Genomic DNA, 19911 nt, shown 5'->3' with positions numbered 1-19911 from the left:
AAATCAACTGTATTGCAGGGCACAGAGTGTGACAACGGGAAGCAAATTTGGCTCCCAAGACCCACAGTGCCATCAGCATCCTGGCAAAAGCCCAGGGCTTATCCCAGGAAGGTTTGGAGCAGGTGGACTTGCATAAATGTTTACAGAGTACATATCAGAGACAGGCTCTCATTCAGGATGGTATCTGCAGAGGGCTCAGTTCCCAGGTTTCTTCAATGCTGCCCCAGGACTTGTCCTGCAGAGATACAAGGGATACTGGTGTGGGATAAAATCCTGCCCCAATAGCTATGTGGCCCTACAATGGCAAGAGCAGTTCCTAGCTGCCAGGGAATCTTGTTTTTTCTTTTCCCTTTTTAAAATTTTTCTGTCCCTACTAATAAATTATCCTATTAGGACATAACCATATTTTCTGCTTTCAAAATCTTTCTCTTTTCTCTCCACAGAAAGCCTATTCAGGCAGATTTAAAAAAAAACCTATTACAAATCCCTGGCAAATCATTCCCCCATCTCAGACTTTAGAGGAGAAGCAGCATTCATTTCCTTTCCATTTCTGCACACATAAAACACTTCCCAGCTCTGGTCCAGCCCTAGCTGACTCAGTGAGCTGGAGAAATGTGCATTCAGACGCCAGTATGAGCAAAGAGTGCCTGGGGCTGAGGCAGCCTGGGGATGGCACGGGGCAGGCAGCTTGCAGGCAGGGATGGGGCTTGTGCCTGACGTTCCCTGCCTTGCTGCAGGGAGGTGGGACCAGGTGCTGTTCTCCTCTCCAGGCACTTTCTTTGCCCCTTGAAAGTGGCTTTCATGGCATTTCTTGGCTGGTCTCTATGGGCTTCCTTGAAGAAAAAGGATGGAGCAGTAGCTGGTTTGCTGCCTGTTGCTGTGCACCCCCTCCACCCCATCAGCACCCACTCTTGGGGATGCAGGAGAAACACCCACAGGGGCTCTGGCCCCAGAGGGACACTCCTGCTCCTAACCTGAGCTGGCAGAGAGCAGGGGCACGGCCGATGGAAAGTGCCTTTCCCCTGTCTGCCTCCCCCATCCCATCAGCTGGGGATCTACCACACCAAAGGATGAGGGATGGCACCTCTGTGGCTATCTTTCCCAGAGCTGCCCACAACAGCAATAGAACTATTCCTCTAATTTTTGGTTTCTTTTTGCTGCACTGAATCCACACTCACGGTCAAACTGTGGAGCAGGGGAGCTGGAATTGGTAATTGCCTAGCACACCTTCCTGGGTTCTTTTTCACCTGACCAAGCCCATCTTCTCCAGAGGCACAAGAAAACTTTCATACGGTGCTATGTCAAGTGCTGTGCTGAAATTCAGGTAGCTGAAAACTATCGCGTTTTCCTTCCATTAAAAAAAAAAATCAGTTATCTTCCCAAAAAGAGACAGCAGGTTTATCTCACTTGATCTTCTTCTGGTAAAGCCACATTACATTTTATTCCATTTCATATCTACCCTCATGTACCTTCCTTCCTTTCCTGTTACTGTTTCTTGTGTCCTAAACCCTACATATTATTTTAGGCCAGCACAAAGGCTACCAGGACTTCGGGGTTAAACTTTTCTTTTTCCTTAGCAGTGGGGCATTTGTTCTTCAGTCAGATGCCACTAATTAGATTATATCAGATTTATTTAAAATATTTCCCTCCTCATCCATGCACCTGTGGCCCCATTCTCCCCATCGCTGCTCCTCTGCAACACTTCTGTGTCCCTGCACTGACTGCAGAGAGAAAGCTCAAACATCCTCAGGGCTTCCAGTCCTCTGTAACTAACTTTAAAAGCCATCTACCAGTGTCTCTCTTTCAATTTCTTCTTGTGACTTTCCTGCCTGCTGGCTTGTCTGCAGATCCAGGCGAGACGCTGCTCCCTTTCTGTGTGGCACACAGGGGAGATATTGTCACTGTGTTTCATAACAGCCACCGTGAGCCGGACTCTGATTTGGAAGAGACTTTCTTCCTTGTTCCTGCAGGGAAATTAATTTCTCTTAAATGTGCTGATGTTTGGATAATTTGCCCGTGGACCCAGCAGATCTGCAGTCAGCAGGCTGCCCCGGTCAGCGCCAGAGAGCAGAGTGTCATGCCAGACGATGTCTAATGTTTTCTGAGTGATGGGGCTTTGGGCCTGGAAAGGCACCCGGTGCTATCAATCCTTCACGAACTCTTCTGGAGACAGTCCATGGGAGAGGCAAGGAGCGGCCAGCAGACCCCCATCGCATCCACCCTGGCAGCGGGGAGAGTCGCAAGCAGGAGCCCTCCCCTCTGCCAAGCAGTTTTGGTCCCAGTTTGGTACTCGACCCCCTCTCCAGCAAAGGGCTTTTTCCTCTCAGCCAGTTTCTAACGCATCTCCCATGAATAACCCACCATGGCAGCCCATGCACAGCTCTTGCAGACCGCTGGCTCTGCAAGATGGGCTTGAACATCACAGCTCAGAGAGAGAAAGCTGCACTGACCCTGAGCAGGATGAGGTCCCTGGGGAGATTGGCCAAGTGGCTGTCAGTAACAGCTCTGCAGATATCCTTGCCAAAGCAAACCAGCATTTAGAGGTCCTCTGGAAACAGCAGCTGACTCTCAGTCAGGAAGCCAGCTCAGCAAAGCCCTCAACATTGCCATTTCTGGACTCCGCAAAGTGCCTCTGTCTCTACAGATTTCCACTCACCCAGATGTTTTTTGTCTTTAGCATCATTACATCTGGTAGATGCTGTTTCCAACATCTCTGGAAGGTGACTCTCCCAAGCATATTGGGGTTCCATGTTCCCAGAGAGCCACTTCATCCAGGGAAAAACCAGCACAGGCGCAGACCCAGCCAAGACCACCTATTCCTCTACCTAGAAACACCACCCTAAGAAAAGTTGAGAAACAGAGGTGTTCAGAGTAAATATAACTAGGTTATGAATTACTCCCTGATTTTCTAGCACCCTCACCACTCTGCTTTTGCTCAAACTGAGCCCATCGGGAAAACTGAAGATTTACCTAAATATCATGTCCTCTAGCTTGGCAGCATGGAGGCATGTCAAGACACACTTCTGTTCATGTTTGCATTTGGGTTGCTCTTAACTTCTGATCACAGCCATAACTTCCAACTAGCCTGAGGAGAAATGTTTGTTAGGTGATCTTCAATTAAGAGATGTTAATTGGCAGGTTACCCCCTGACTCCTGCTCTCAGGATGCCCTGGCACACAGACTCACAGGCTGCACTGAAGGTGCAGAGAGTTACAGGGTGAACTGGAAGGCAGTGGGAGAGGACCATCACCCCAGAGGGTGATTCCTATGGAGAAGGGTCATACCAAAGGCAGAGGAAGCTACAGGTATGTGGGAAGGGAGCACATCCCACTGTGACCAGTTGAAGGGAGAGGGATGCTGATAGAGCAGTCCCAGCCACAGCTGACCAACAGCCATCTGAAATAAAGACCAGAGCAGAAATCCACATACAAACTCTTTTGTTGTTTAGGTGTGCTTATCCCTGTGAAGCCCATAGTCCATACAGCAGTGTGGTGCTGCTTTGTGCTCACTGGCCTTGAGAACTTGCTGAGTGTCTTGAAGTCAGTGTTGAAAGAAGTCACAAAGGTAGGCAGAAGGTATGGAGGAAGTAGCTGCAAGCTATGGTAGATAGATCAGATCTTGTCCCTGGACACCAGAACTGTGTAAGTCATACATGGAAATACTAATGTTTTATTACCGAAAGGTGGGAATCCTCTACTTCTCTGCTTACTCTTAGGTATCCGTGAGAAGGATGGTGTACAACCAGTGACACAAAGGATTGTCCCAGCTACATAGCCTAAGACCTAGGAACTGCTCTATCAACAGTAAGGTGTCCCTGCTTGACATGACGAACAATGAAGGGAATTTCAAGAACAAGGTAATACAGAACCTGTCAGGGAAAGAGCTGGGGGTTTTTTTCAGTAATTGGACAAAAGATGTTTGTTCTACTATGAGACCTCATGGCACCAGTCAAAGCAGGTGAAAGCAAGTTTAATGTTCTCATTAAAGCATTGAGATATTTTTATTCACCTGAGAAAAATGTCTTTTCTAATAGATGTTGAGAGTCTGCGTGGGGTGAAAAGTTCTGTGAATAAAGAGCCAGCTAAAAGGTTTCCCTTTCAAGTGCTGGTGTGCTCATGCCCCTCTCCAGGTCACTTGTCACTGGAGGCATGCAGGTAGGTAGCCAGCAGAGGGGGAAGCCCTGGAGCACAAAATTGTGAAGAATACTCAAAAGCAGTGCAAACAGCAGCACAGATTTCTGGGTGGTGGCCACTGCGGATCTACAACACTGTCACAGAGCCCATTTTAAGTTGTCACATGAAAATGCTTTGAATAGACAGGCTGCCTCTCCAGGAAAGATCAGCTTTGATCCTGTTGGGGAATCAAGCAGCTATTGCGAAGATGCAAATTTATGAAATTCCAACACCTGGTGTGTTCATGTGTAGGGAGTATATTAAGAAATCATAACATCTAAGAGCACTCCCAGCAGTGGGGGACCCGACCAAATTGTTACTGTGTACTCCCTTCCCCAGAATCAGCAAGATCTGAAGATTTTGCTGAGCTCCCTGCCTCTCAGCTCCCGGCACAGGCACTGAGAGACCACAACAGCTCGGAGATCTGCTTTGCAGTGGGTCTCCCTAGACAACTTCCATACACCCCCTGCTTTGCCCTTTCTGAGGGATTTCTAAACTCAAAAGCTGGGTTTTATTTGAATATCAAGAGGAAGGCTTCGCTTTGTAAGCAGAGAGCCCCCAAAGTTGCAGAGTCTAGCAGCAGAGAAATAAACAGGCTTCCAGCTCAGCTCTCCCCTCGGCCACTGCGTCCTCAGAAGTTGGTCCTCCTGTCCTGCTCCGCTCACAGCCAACACGGGGGCATTGAGTTCCTACCCCAAATGTCGAGGGAGCTGCCTGTGCCCTGCTCCTCCTTGTGGTTCCCAGGGACTGCAGGCTTTGGGGGTCTCCCTGGGCATCCCCCCCATCCATCTGTCCCCACCACAGAGGGGACCACCACCTTCTTGAGCACAGCATGCACCAAGAGCTGTGCAACACAATGGGTGCACAACAGATTACCTTCTGCCAGGTCCTCCTGGGAGATCCTAATGCGCAAAGGTGTGGGACCCCAAGGCTGGTCATGCCTGACCAGCTCCCCTAAAACACAGTTAGAAAACATAACTGGGAAACAAGCTATGCGGGGGTACTGGCACCAGCCAGAAGAGCAGCTAGGGAACAGCAGGCATGAAGTATCTGGATCCTGTGATATGTCTCGTACCTCATGTTCTCTTCTCAAGGGAAGAAACCCCCCAGAAGAAGGAAATGTAGGTTTTCTGTTGACTACCTCAATACAGACGTTATCAGCCCATGATGGGGCTGGCTTGGTGCCTCTTTCAGATAGGGAGCAAATCTGCCCAAGGGCTTTAGGGATGCCCCCTTGCAGCTGAGCCACCCAAAAGACCCACGCAGGGCACGCATGCCCCATTGCAGGCACTCTGGAGCTGCCTGTCTCCCAAGAGGCTGTTCTGAGCCTCCCCAAAAGCCCATCCACTCGTGGAGGGTGGGACACAAAGGGCAAATCCACTCCTGCTCCCCTCTGTGGGAGGCAGTGGGTGGAGACAGACTGCTCTCCAGGATGGATGGATGGATGGAAACAGACTTTGCTGGAGAAGTGACCCTACAGAACACCCTCTTGGTCTTGTGCTGTGGGTGGGAAGGGCAGCTGTCTTCTCCCACCCAGCTTCCAGGCTGACCAAACAGCTCTACCGCACTGAGGCAGCCGCCCTGGTTCTGATCCCAGCTGCCTTTTTGGGGGCAGCATCTTCCTACGAGCATGCATTAACACCCACGCCTTCTGAAGGCACAGTGGGACTGATTAGCTTTTGCCCTGCAGAAAGCAAAGTGGACCCTCTGTAACCTCGTGCTGTTTCCCAGGAATGGAGTTGGTCCACATTTTGTAAGCAGAGAGAGCAAGCACGCTGGGAAGCACTTGCTGCTGAACCCATGCTGATATTATTTGACCTTGGAGCAAGGTCAGCCTGTGTTGCCCCTGCACATAGCTAGGAAAGGCAAATCCACGGTGTTCAGCAAATCTCTTTGTATAACAGGCTCATTTCTTCTCAAGAATTCATTTCAGAGGGATTCAGTGGCATTGACAGAGGTGGCACTGGTAATTTCGCTGCTCATATTCAGGATGTAGCACTTCATCCTTTGCCCTACAAGTGGGTTACCCTGTGAATTGCTCTGTGCTTCAAGTTGCAGAGCCTGAATTATTTTGGTTGCAGGACATGGGCTGTTCACCAGAGCTCAGCTAGCTTTGAGATTGCATGGGGGTTCACCAGGAGCACAGGGAGCTTATTACTCCAGCACTCATTTCAAGCTACTGTGGCTGGACAAAATCCTCGGAAAGCTTCATGTGGGTGCTAGAGCTCCTGACATAAGCTCTGAAGAAAACTGGGACCTCCTCCAACACCGCACAGCAGATGCAGGGTATGTCACTGAATCCCAGCAGGTTAAAAAAAAGAGGCAAAAGGAGATGAAAGAGTACTCCTTATTTTCGCTGACATGAGGATCTGCTTGGTGAAAGAAGGGGTCCTGTTTGAGGCACAAGTCTCTCACACATGGGGTGTCCCAAGGCTCGTGCAGGTGCATGTAGCCCTTGCACCCAGCACAGTGCAAAGTCCCTGGGGACAAACCCCAGCTGTTTCATGCTCCAAGCCAGGCAAGACCTGTCCTCAAATACACAGCTCTTCACATGCTAAGTAGAGAGACCTGGCATAGCACCAAATAAGGTGGAGAGGGAAACCCCACGTGGACTAGGTTGGCAGGTCGCAGGGACCTTTGCTCCAGTACAACTGGAGCTCACCGAGGGTCTAGAGGTGGCTGCAGCTGGTTGCAAATCCTTCATAGCAAGCAGGCTTCTGGGGTAGAAAGGGACCCACCCTCATCACTTGTGCCCCAGTGCGCAGATGTTTGGAGCTAGCAGCACTCTTTGCACTGATGGACACCCTGAACATGCTGCCTTGGGGGAACTTGGGGTCCCCCAGTAACCACTGCACAGAAAACAGGAGACCTGCAGGGCAGCGTCTCTCCAGGCCCACCCATCTGTCTGGTCCATGCTTGCCACTTCTTTCTTGCTGTGTCCTTATTGCTGCTAATCCCTTTCTAAATACATTGGCTTACATGGGCTAGCAATCTTGTAACCTCTCACTAAACGTATCTGCCCACCCCTCTCTCTCCAGCCAGTTTGTCTAGCTTTGGTAGGACTGGTACAGCATTTCTCTGCTGCGTTCAGAGTCCACACGCTGCTCCTGCATTGCACAGTGCCCAGGCTGCCTGGGGCAGGCCTGAGGGAGCTCTTCCCCGTGTAGGCATGGGAGACTTCTCCACCTATTGTCCTAGTCTGCTTGGGACAGCTCATGACCTGGAGGGCTCTGCCATGAGAAGCCCCTTGGGATCCCATTTATTTCTGCAGCAAGACTTGAACTATGATTGCTGTTAACTCCAGCCGACCAAGGATTCAAGTAATGGCAGGCTAAAGTACATGGTGCAGCCTCGGGAGGGGAGCGGTTTCAGCAAGCACATTACTGCATGTTAAGCCCTTGCTATCCCTGCAGCTTCATCCCAGGAGGACTGCTGGCAAACGGATTTCACAATTACAGGAGCAGAAGAGGAGCTGAGGGCTCCTGAAACACAGACTTGTGCTTCTGCTATAATGAGCTGACAGGCAGCGCACCTCTCAGCCATTTACCCTGTATAAATAGGAAATCTGCTCCTCCAGCGCTGCACAAGATCCGATGCCCCAGCTCCACACATACGCATTTCCCTGTCACACCCGGACTGAGAATCCATCCATCCCCGCTGTGATGGGGCTACAGCGGGAAAGGGAAGCGGCCGATGTCGTGCCACATGCCAGCAAGGTCAGAGCTGCCGAGCATCCCGGTGCTCACCAGATTCTTCACCAGGAAACGTGATACACAGAGAGTCTCTCTCTGGTCCCTTTGGAAGGACAGGGTGTTAAGGCAAGGTGTCAGAGCAGTGGGGACAGAGTCCCAGGAGTACAAGTTTGGGTAGACCAGGCCAAAGACACTTCTGAAGAGTGCTCCACTCGTGGCACAAGCTCATCAGGAAGCAGAAGGCAATACCGGATTTTCACAGGGTGGGTCTAAAACATGAAAAACACATGAGCCTAGAAAACAGCTTGGGAGCGGGCCAGTCACCTGCCCTCACATCCCAGGCAGCAGTGAAGGCAGTGGCCTCTCTCCAAGCCGACACAGCCCATGCCAGGTGATGGGCTGGAGGTTATGGCTTTGACAGAGCACGAATTAACAAAATCAGGCTGTCCCCTATGCCATCGAGCTGGTGCCCCCTTCTTCTGCTGTAAGCTGGGTCCCTCGTACCCTGGCCATGTCCCTTAGCAAGGTCCCACTGTCACAAGGAGCGGGGAGGCCTGAGACTGAGCAAGCATTGGATTTGCATGCCAGGGACCCCTGCTCCATGCTGGGCTCCCACTCTCCCTGTCCCTTGGCAGAATCGTGGCAGGAGCAGGCACCGAGGGCTGCTCCCGAACCCCCCCCCGACTTCTTCGGGTGACCACTGCACAGTGCGCTGTGGCTGCAAGGATCACCTAAAAATAGCAAAGCACAGTATCTGCTGTGAGGCATTTCCTCTTCTCTCCCTTCCTCCAGCCTCCTGGTCTGTCACCCCTGCCGTCCTGCTTACTCCCTCCAGCTCTTCCCTTTTCTTTCTTGGTTCCCACCCCCCCACCCCTCCATGCCCAGCACTGGGCAGTCCCTGCACAAGTCCTGTCCTCACCCCTCTGCTGGACCCGTTGCTTTCCACTGTGTTTCTCAAGGTCTCTGGGACCCAGCACTGCACATGCCATCTGAACCGCATCCTTCTTGGGATTTAGGCAAGAAACAGAGGCCTCTTCCTGCCCGTGCCATGCAATTCCTCTGGGTCTGCAACACACAGTAGCAGGGACTACAAACTCCTACCTGGTAGGATGAGTGGTTTCTGCCCAAGGCTATTGCTCTCCAGGTGTTTCATTCCCATTGAATTTGGCTTCGGGGTTATTTTCCCCACAATACAGGAACCGTATTCGTCAGGGCTGGTTTGCATTGTTGCTTCCTACCCACAGCTCCAGTCTCTCGGGTTCCTTTGTGTTTCACTTCACACCGGAGTTTGCTTCTTCTCCCAGTTAGGATTTATCTGCAAATGTAATTAGTGAGCTGCTAACTCCCCTCCTTTACTCTTCCACCAGTTTGAATTTAGCATCTCTTCCCACCCCCCATGACTCCTGACTATCAAGACACATCAAAAGCCTGTTGAGATCTGTACACGGATGAGAAAGTTAACCCATAAACCAAGCCACAGAAAAGATTTATTTCCATTCTTCCTATTTTGGGCAGTTGTCTTTATCAAAGGTGTGCCTGCTGGTTGCCAGGCTGCAGACTGTGTGTCAGTCACACCTTGAGCATGGCTGAAACACGGCTGTTCAGCATCCAACACCACCAGCTTTAGTCTCCTGCATCTTTGCACCAGGCTAAGTCCAATTTCCCAAGGCATCCCACTTACCTTTCCTGCTGAGATTTGCCCTCGACTCCAAGCATTACTTAGCATTAATTTGACCCACTAGACTCTGTTGGGGTGAAAGGGTCAGTTACTAAAACTGTGAAAGGCAAGCAGGCAGCAAAGAGTTAAAATTCTGTACTCCCAACAGGCCCCATAGCACAGCACATGATAAGCAAGGCTGGAGTCTGGAAGAGTTTGTACCAGGATTTTCGGAGCAGCTATTATTTCCAAAAATACGAAGTCATTCCTTTGAAGGAAAAAAAAAAAAAAAGAAAAGAAAAAGAAAAACACAAGAGCTCTAATCTCCTCGCTGCAGAGTTTCACCTTCTGCTTCTCAGTCCTCCCAACACACTGCCAGCACCGAGGAAGCAGGCAGGAGAGGGAGCAGGGTGCTGGCCTGCCCAGCACAGGTCTCCCTCGGCACTGCCAGCACAGCCCACCACACCATCAGCGGGGCAGAGGGACAGGGCTGGCATCACAGGAAGGTCTCTGTGCCAGGACAAAGCCCATTACAGCGAAGGCTAAACGAAGACGTGGTGCAAATCCTGTACACCAAAGCACATGGGACTTGGGCTCAGTGAGGACCGCTGCCCAGCGATTCCCACACTTTGGCCGCTCTGGACTGCCTTCAAGGAGCATTGCGAAGAGGATCTGAGCCGTGTGAGAGCCCTCCATGCACAGGGCTGCACACTGGCTCGTCCGCCCACACAGCTCCTCTCAGAGCTGTACAGCACAGCCTTTTATTTTCTTAATGCTTGGAGTTTATAAGGAGGGGCAAGGACTGACTCGGGCTGTGAGCACCCCTGAGCTGCGACATCCCCAGGTCACTGCTGGCATGCCTCTCTCTGCCCTCCCCACGGCTCCCTTGGAGCTTGTCCCTGCAGCCAGGAATCGCTGCCCACGGCTAATTTGGGTGTGGAAGAGCCAAACTGCTGGATGGAGGCGAGAGAGGCAGAGACGTCCCCAGCTCCAGTCCCAGCTTTGTCTCTGTGGTCACCTGGCCGTGGGCAGCACCAAGCCCTTTCTCATAAGGACATCTAGTGGCACCGTGACAGACAGCACGCTTAACCTTGGCTGAAGCTTGGCCACTCTGCATCTTTTTTCCCCAGACCCTCCTAACCTCTCCCATTAGCTCCTGCTGCCCAGCCGCACTCTGCTTAGTTCAGGGCAGGGGCACAGCTGGGGCAGGTGGAAGTCAGGATCCCACCAATCGGTGCCCCAGGACACCCTTGGGACATGGCTGGTCACTGAGATGGGGACATCTCCAGGAGCAAGACATGGCCACTGCTAGGTTGAGCTGCTGCAAAAGGGTGCAAAGTCCCATGAGAGAGCGCGGGAGGCTCCTGTCCCCTTGCAGAGATGTGTGCACGCAAACCCTAGGTCTTTCGGGGAAAAAGTACATCCCAGGCAGCCAGAGAGCAGGGTGGAATGGTAATGGTGCAGGGTGTCCTGCTGGGACAGTGGCAGCACATACCAGGACAGCACAGGAGACCTGATGGTGCCGTGGGCCAGAGTAGCCCAGTTCTCCTTTGCACCAGCTCCTGTGCAGCCAGAGAGCTGGAGGAAGGATGAAGGGAGAGGTGGGGAAGCCCTTGACCCCTGGACAAAGGGGAAGGAAGAACTTGCGGAGACCTACTAGAGACAACCATGAGTTTCAGCAGCAACATCTCAGGTGCTCCTGTGTTAGGTGTGCAGGGAGCTGGGACAAGAGAAGCGACCAGAGCAATGCTGTTACCTGTTATCCCAAGTGCAGCCTTTCCTCTAGTCAGAGTTTTAGTTTCTCTTGAGCTTTTTAAGTGCTTAAAAACACTTCCAGAACATCTGGCAAGTAGGACTGAAGGGGCACCCTGCTCAGACCACACTGCTGAACTGTTGGACAAGCAGGCAAAGGTGTGAGACACTCCAGAGCAGAACAACATACCCATAAACACAGATATTTATGGAAAAGCAGGACCCATCTGCATCCAGCCCCACACACTTAGGTATACAACACGTCCAGCCGTGGACTGAGCAGCACTGTGCCCCAGGCGCGCATCTGACTCCACATAGCTATTTCCTAAGCAATCCTCTTCAGATTGTAATGACCATGGATAGTTTGGACTTGAAGAGCATTTCCATTACAGAAAGGGCACATCATCTTCTGCCTTTATTCAAATGAAAGCAGTAATGAAATCACTGCTGCCTAATACAGACGCACTTGGTTAGATGTGTACTTGCTTTTTGTTTTGTTTTTTCTTTTCCTTTTCATGGTCAACATTTATGCATTGCTGTCAGAAAAATTGCTTTAATTTTCCATTCTCTTTCAACACCCTTTGCTAAAAACAAAAAGTATTATCCACTGAAGAACTGTGAATTGACTCCATCTAATATCTTAGGAGCAGAGCTAACACCAAATGGCATTCACTTGCATTTTTAATGTACAGATGAAGTCATAGAAATCACTAACTTAGAGGCTAGCTCATCAAATTTTTCTTGCTAAAACATATCCCATATCTACTGCTCTGACTCTTTGTCCTCTAGAGAACCTAGCTGTCATTTCTTTAATGATTTTCATTGGCTAGTATGAACATTTTAAGGCTTAACATGAGTGATGTGGATGAATGAATTTCTAGACTTCATTTGGCTTTTCATTTATAGTGTCAGAATGAGTCTGATCTGCTGGTGGTTTGTTTTTTGTGTTTTTTTTTTTTTTTCCTTTTCACTGGCTCCTAACACTCAGATCCTTACTAGTGCATGTATGACTTTAATAATGTTATGGGCTACACGCAGCCTCCTGGACCAATGCATCTGCCCTTCCCCTAAGCACAAACTTGCCAAGGCTATTGTGTTGTCCTAGAAGCAGCAGCAACTACCCTGAAAGACATAATTTTTACAGGTTTCTTGGTTGCACCTCCCAGCACAACCCTCTATATACCCAGTAGTTATTCAGCATACAGTCAGGTTTACATCTGTTACACCAAATCTCTATTACAGGTTCAGTAGATTATTCTGTGCAAGAGTGTGATCCCTCCAGACAGCACTACAGTAATACATTCTCTTGGCTAAAACAGTTGGGGACCCCTCGCTCTGGAGGAAATTTGTTCTTGTTTTTGCCTTGGGGAGTAACTCACTGGAGTAAGAGCTGTCTGAAACCCCCTTCCTACCAGAGGCGGCTGAGGATTTGCTCTGAGCAGAGCCTGTGGGGCTGGTGGGCGGGCAAACAATTCAGCTGGGGAGCTTTCATTTCATTCAACAAAAAAAATGAATTTGTCTCAAAACAGACTTTTCCTTGTTTCACTCAAAATATTCAATTTTTTGCACTAAAATGCAAGAAAAGATATCTGCCTGAAAAGCTGTCAGGCACCTCCAATATTCATCTTCAACCATAACTGGCTCCCACACGCTGCCTTCCTGCTGGCCTGGCAGGCAATGGTCCCCGGGGTCTGGCTCCACCAGCAAGAAACATAAAGGACAATAGCCAGGGCACTGAATTTGCTCCTGTCTCCTTGTATTTATCCCTGCTTTGAAATGTTCTGGTTTGAAGCATGGGGACAAGCATCTCTTCGGTGCTGGGTCACGCTCCTGCCCTCCTAGGGCAGCAGACAGAGGAGCAAGCAGAGCAGCCCTGGTCTCCCTTGGCACTGTGGCAGGAGAGAAATTAAGGAGCTGGTGACTTGCTCAATAACCAAGCAGCTCCTCATGGTGCCCTGTAGCACTGCTTGTGAAGCTGTAGATGGGGGATAGGGCATGACCAAAAAGATCAATGCAAGCATTGCCCAGTAAGGCAAGTCTGAACCCTATGAAACCCTTGGCACGCTGCTGGTGCAATCAGCTTTGAGGGCCTAAATACAACATAGATATCACACCTAAGACCTGAGTGTTTCCAATTGGTGACATGGGTTAGTGGAAGGTCCCTAGGGACGGATTATGTGGGCGCTCTGCTTGCATTTGCCAGACCTCTTCCAGGCATCCCAGAAAGCTCTTCTCATTTCTGCTGACATGTTCACCAATCATACCGTGACAGCAGTGTCACGAGCAGAGGCATTCTCAGTTTTACAGCCAGCAAGCTTCCAGAAGTCTCCTGCTGAAGGAGTTTTTTCTCTTCAGGTATGTTATTCAGTGATAACCAGCCATTAAATTGGGCTTTGCAGTCTAGCAGGAGGCACTGCACCCACTGTTCAACACCTCACGACACGTGTTGACCACTGACAATATTAGGGGATTAATTTACAAGTGCAACAGGAATAGCACTGCTGTGCAGGTATACCTGCAAGACTAAGCAACCTACTCTTGGAAAATAGATTTTCCTGCCTCAGTTTTGCTTACTAGGGGGGTTCCTACTGTCAGGGATCAGCAAGGGCCAGCTGCTCCCTAAGGGAAGGGGAGCCAGGAGCTGAGGGTAACCCCACCACAGGCAGTATCCTCACCAACCGGTATAGTCCCACAGCATCTGAAGAGAGCAGGTAGAGCCAGCTGCTGGCAACAGGGTTCAAAAGCAGTCCTAGACATACTCAGCAATGAACTGAGTCCAGGGTCCATCCACAGGTGCTGAATGAGATGGCGCCAGCCAGGACTGAAGTCCAGCAAAGGTCCAAAGTCCAGCCAGAAGGTAGGGCCAGAAGATGCTACAGAGAAGCACACCTACAACACAGCTCGGAGAAAGCAAAAAGACCCAGGGCTGCTTTTAAATAGGACTCCTGAGCCATAGACAAGGTGTGGGTGAGGGTCCAGGTGAGGCTGATTAGGGCCATTAAGGTTTATTGGTGCAGTCAGGGTCCTGACACCTACCCAAACCAATGGCTCTTTGTGATTTTATTGCCAATGCTATTGGAGATCTTCCGAGATTAGTTTTTTCTTAAGAGTTTTCTTCTTAATGATAAGCATCTGAGCCAATTTCAGTTTGAAGATGCACCTTTGGCAGCAGGAGACAATATCACGATGAGTTCAGTGATTGAGCCAGAGGAGAGGTCAAACAACCCTGATGCCAAAACCAACATTATCTAAACCCAAGGTGAGCTGGAGGGCTGAAGTAAAGAACATTGCAACAAAAATCAGGGGTATAAACTGCTCATGGATGCATGTAGTCTGGCAACTCAAGTTTCCAGACTAGAGGCACTGGAGAAACTCTGTACGATGGACACCTGACTCCAAAAGGAAACCCACAAGCACCCTCTGAATGTCTCCAGGGAAGGAAGTCCCCATCCTCACACCCGCTCACGCAGTGCCCCCCAAGAGGTGAAGGACGTGTGCCCCAAGCTCAAGGCACGTCCTCATCGTGAGATCGGGCAACTGACCAGGTCTGAGCAAGCACGTGTAGACATGGCAGAGGGTATTTCCCTCCACTTCCACATGGATGAATGCTGTTGAGCCTATAACTTGTGTTTAGATGAGAGCAAATCTCTTCAATTATCATTGAAGGAGGGATTCAGCACATCCTTAGGTGAGCAGTTTCAGAAGTTAATTACCTTTCCTGTGAAACATTTGTGTCTTAATTCCGATTTGAATTTTTCTTACTTCAGCTCCACCTGTCAGCCACTGAGTCTTGTCTTTGTCTGCTGGATTAAAGGACCCTCTGCTATCAGAAATCTCCTCCCTGGAAGTACTTAGAGACCATGATCAAGCCACCTCTCAACTTGCTCTCTGATGAGCTAAATAGATTGAAGTCCTTAAGCCTATCATCACACAGCAGGTTTTTCAGACCTTTTCTCATTCTTGCAGCTCTTCTCTGAGCTCTCTCTAATTTTTTTTTAATCCATGATAAAAGTGTGGATGCCAGAATTTGATACAATATTCAGTAATGCTCTCCCTACACTTTATATCACTTTTCCATCCTACCTAAAAGCCCCTCAAAATATATAACTGTCACATTAATTATAAATTGGGCTGGTGTCCTGCTTATCTGGCTTCCTAAGCCCCCTTCTGTGCCACTGGTTTTGCTGAAACACTCCCAAATCTCTGCATACGGATGATATTCTTTGTTGCAAGAACTACAGCACTGTCTTCCATTCCTAAAAGGCACATGGCTTATTTGTATCCCTCCTAACAAACTAGTTCACAACTTCATTTGTGTAAACAGTGATTTTCTCCCACTGTTACTGCTTCACATCTGGATGTAGATATAAATTGTGGATTAAAAACTCTCCTACTGTACTGAGTTGGTCCTCAGTGTCAGTGCATCTCCTCGTCAGCCCTCATAAGTTTATGACCTATGTGTGGAAATGCAACATGAAAACACAGCCAGCACTACTACGGGCTTGTCAGCTGCTGAAGGAGATACTCTTCACTGGGAAATGCTGCAGTCGTTAATTTGTTTATCCCAGTGCTATGATTCAGCCCCAGTTAAACAAGAGGGCATGACGACAGCCATGCCTGTGGTCCCAGCACAGCACAAACTCATGCAACCTTGCACTGCAACCCTAACAAAAAATTAAAAGGAAAACAAGCAGTTTTCAAGACTTTTCCAGCTGCTTTCTTTCTCCTCAGCTCCCCTCCCAGCAAACTGCTATCTAGGACACACAACCAGTGCATGAAATCACTTCTTCCGTCTCCTTTCCAAGGCCACCGTTGCTGGTCCGACCCAATGCAGAGGAGACAGCAGCTTTGTGGAAGGTAATTAGCAGTGCTGCCTTTGGTCCTGTCACGCCACACACGTGTACACTCTGGCTCCAGGTGTCCTGGGGAACTGGGAGCGAGAGGCAGCTGTGGCAGGTCCATCTGGGCTGGAGTGCCTGAGGATGAGCCGGGCTGTGAGGATGCACAACTAAAGAATTAACAGGAATACGTCATTAGATGGATTCCCAACAGGGATGCCAGAAAGTATGTTCGGTCTGTGCATCTCAGTGACCCACTTCCAAACCTTCCTATTCCCTAAATGTAATCTCTTTCAATTTATAACCACTCTGCCTCTTCTCTGGCATTCAGAAGCCATTATCACCGTGTCTACCCCAAGCCCTCACAGCTGACTTTAGATGCCACTTCTTTTTATTGTAACAGTAATAACCTGTGTACGTGGCAGGTCGGCCAGCCAACCAGCTGTGCCTGCCTGCAGAAATACAGCAGGAAAAACAAAAAAAGTTCTGGATCACTTGGATGACCAGGGTTATCCAAGACCCCAGGCTCCTCAGTCCCTTGTGTCTGTTCCCTAGTCTCTCCTGTCAGCTAGTGATAAAGCCCTGGGAAATCCCATGGGACTGATGGGCACCCCATCAGAAGCATGTACCTAGATGTAAAGATCTTAGTAGGAAATGAGGAGACTGGCATGGGTGGTGTTTGAGTGGGAGTGCTGGGTTGTGGAAGGACCAGAGGGAACAGCAGAAGAGGGATACAGGAATGGCAGAGGCAATGGTCCCCATATGAGCAGGTCACCAAGACCGCAGCACATCTCCATGTACTTCACTGGAAAAAAGGGCCAGCCTTAGACAAAAGCCACATTAAAACAAGGGCCAAGCAGAAGCCATTGAAGAAGCAAGAGCAGGAAAATAAAGACAAGGACTGGAGGCATAAGATACCCAGGCAGGCAGCAAAAGGCATGGAATAAATCAGCACTGATGTCCAGTGACTCACAGAGGTGGCACAGGATGGAAGCACAGGAGATTGACATCACTGTTAGTACAAAAAGCATACCAAAGGCTCACCCAAACATCAGCAGATGTCCCATCCTAAGAAGAAGCCAGAAGGCAGGAAGGGGATTTCACAGCCAGCATCTCTAATGCCTCTTGTGTCACAACAAGTACTGTGGATAGATTACGCAGATACACGCGTCCTGGAACTTGTGCATATGTGGGCATAAGAGAATGCATGTGAGAGAAATTAGTTTCATTTTAAAATAAAATCTTCATCTCCTATATGGACTTCCGCTGAGTTTCATGACATTAGCAGAGCTGTGTCGCTCCGATGTTGCAGCAGAGATACTTTACATTCCAGATGTTTTGAATTTTCTGTCTATTTGTAATAATAATGATAACAATAATACATAACAAAATAATTCTTACAGGTTTTTTTACCAAAATTGAAATGTCTCCCAAATGTTTTGTGAATGTATTCTAGTTATCATTATGTACACTGAAGTAGCGGATATGTACTGTCCTGGCTTATTCCTGTGGGGCACCCACTCCTCTGGAAAATTATCTTCCCTGTCTAAAAGAGTTTCCATTTCCAAAAATGATGATGGCGCTGATGATTATGATAACTGTTTCTCCGAGGAAAAAGAAATATGATATAGAAAATGCTGAAGTACAGTCAGGACTGAGAGTGCATTTCAGTAATAATTTAAATTAAAAATATTAGGGACACCAAGCACTCACAAATTGCAGCCATACCATGCAATAATCAATTATAAAATTCAATTGAAATATAATTAAATTCAATTGAAATATAATTAATTGATTATTTATTCTCTGGTTTCAGATTAGGATACAATTGTTTTAACAGATGTGCCAGCTCTTTTGAGATTTTTTTTTACTTGTGGTGATGCTTTACCCTTTAAGCAGCAAGAACTGCCTGGCCAAAGCCTCCCAGGCAGCCTCAGAAGATACTGGGTTTATAGACAGTCCCAAGAGCAGGGCAGTAGAAGGTGAATGCAAGACCTCACCATTTCAAATAATTTGTCTTCCCTACCCAAGACCCTCTCCAAGTCCACCCCCAGCACGTGAAAACTTGGGAGCTCTCCTGGCTCCACCGCTTTAACTGTACCTGTTGAGCAGACTATTTTGACAAGATGGTTTTACTTCCAGCAGTCCGTGGCTTTAGTCCCCTTAATACCATCAACATCAGTCATTTTCTGAAAGTGCAGCTCTTTATGGATGTGGCCCAATAAAAACAGATTCCTCGGTCTCAGCCGAAGAAAAAATGTTCAGTAATGAAGACCAGCCAAAGAAAATGACTATTACTTATTTTATTTCATTTCTAACTTAAATTCAAGCATGCTTTTAGAGAGTTCATATTACAGTAACTTTGAAGCACCTGTATTATTCTCCGGTGAGGGCATGAGACACATGAAATAACCCATACATAATGCTAGATTTGTTAGTGGATGTGCCATTAACTAACATTAATCATAAGCCACTTTCATTGTACAAGGTCAGAAGCCTGTTCTTCAAAAAGTAAGTGTTGTACATTTGGGTAGGATGAAATCTGTTCTTCACAGGTATGTGTCCAACTGAGGACAATAGAAATTTGCTGCTGCCCAAAGCTGCAGAAAGAGCCTCCCTATATATCCTTTCAGACATCGCCGTGACAAAACCCCATGTGATCACACGACTAAAGTAATAAGAGGCTAAAAGTTACAACAGGGCAATTACACCGTTATGTAGCCACTTTCTGCAGCCGCTATGTACAACACAAAGGCAATCTGGTACAGAGGCAAGGGCTTTTTCACTCATATTATTTTTTTTTATCATTAGCTCTAAAGAGTCAGATGTGTCCCTCGTACATACTCTAGCATACAGCAGTATTTTCCATTACAGCCATGCCATTAACCCACTGTTAGACTGTCTGCCTCTAAAAACTTCCCAAACCAAAAAAAGCCCCAAAGTGGACCTGAAGACCAGTTTTCTTAGCTGCTGTTTGTGAGACCACCTTGGTTTTTTGACTGACAATGGCAGGAGCCAGAGAAATACAAGGTTTGCATGAAGAGGTTTGCCATCCCGAGTATTTCATCTGCTTTATCATCAAGGATTATAGGTCAGGAACTGGGCTCCAAATGTGTTACCTACTGCTTGGCATGCATTAGTCATCCTTCCCCTCTCGAAATCACTGTGAAAGGCAACCGATGAGAGGGCATGAATAGCAAACAGTGTGCGCTTGAAGAAGGGAGCAGGCAGCAAACGCTGGGGCCGGGGGAGGGGGGGGAGAGCTGGGGGGGGAGCTGAAATTTGTTCATTCAAAGTATCAGGCAAACACATTCATGCACCAAAGAAATCAGGGTGTATTCACAAATCGAACAAAAGGTGGAAATGCAGGATAAATTAGTTCCCTTGAGGGCACGTGATCAGAGCCGCCCTCAATCTACCTTTCCTCTCCTCCTTGCTGTGCTTGAGGGCTGGGCTGCTGATGGCCAGCAGCTGTCTGTCTGTCCCAGAGGACCGCTCCTTCCTTCTCTGACAGACACTGCTTGCCTAGGTGGCATCCACCTCCGCAGAGATGCTCCTGCATGGCCACTCACCTTTCCTCATCTTGGGACAAATATTTGCGCATGCTGATGCTCTCTTTCAATGCACACTGGTGCTCTGCTGTTGCATCCAGCGTACTCCCCCCAGACCATCAGATAAAGATGCCACCTTGGACCCAGGGTGGGGGTGAAGCATCCTCCAGGCCAGAGCAGGAGCTCAGCCAGATTTCGGTGTGGTCAGCAGCTGCAGGAGGATGGGCATTCCTGCTCGTCCGCAGGCTT

The sequence above is a fragment of the Harpia harpyja genome, chromosome 20, assembly GCF_026419915.1.
Source record: "Harpia harpyja isolate bHarHar1 chromosome 20, bHarHar1 primary haplotype, whole genome shotgun sequence".
NCBI classification, from domain to species: domain Eukaryota; kingdom Metazoa; phylum Chordata; class Aves; order Accipitriformes; family Accipitridae; genus Harpia; species Harpia harpyja.
The sequence above is the reverse complement of the archived record's forward strand: the minus strand, read 5'-3'. Positions refer to the sequence as shown.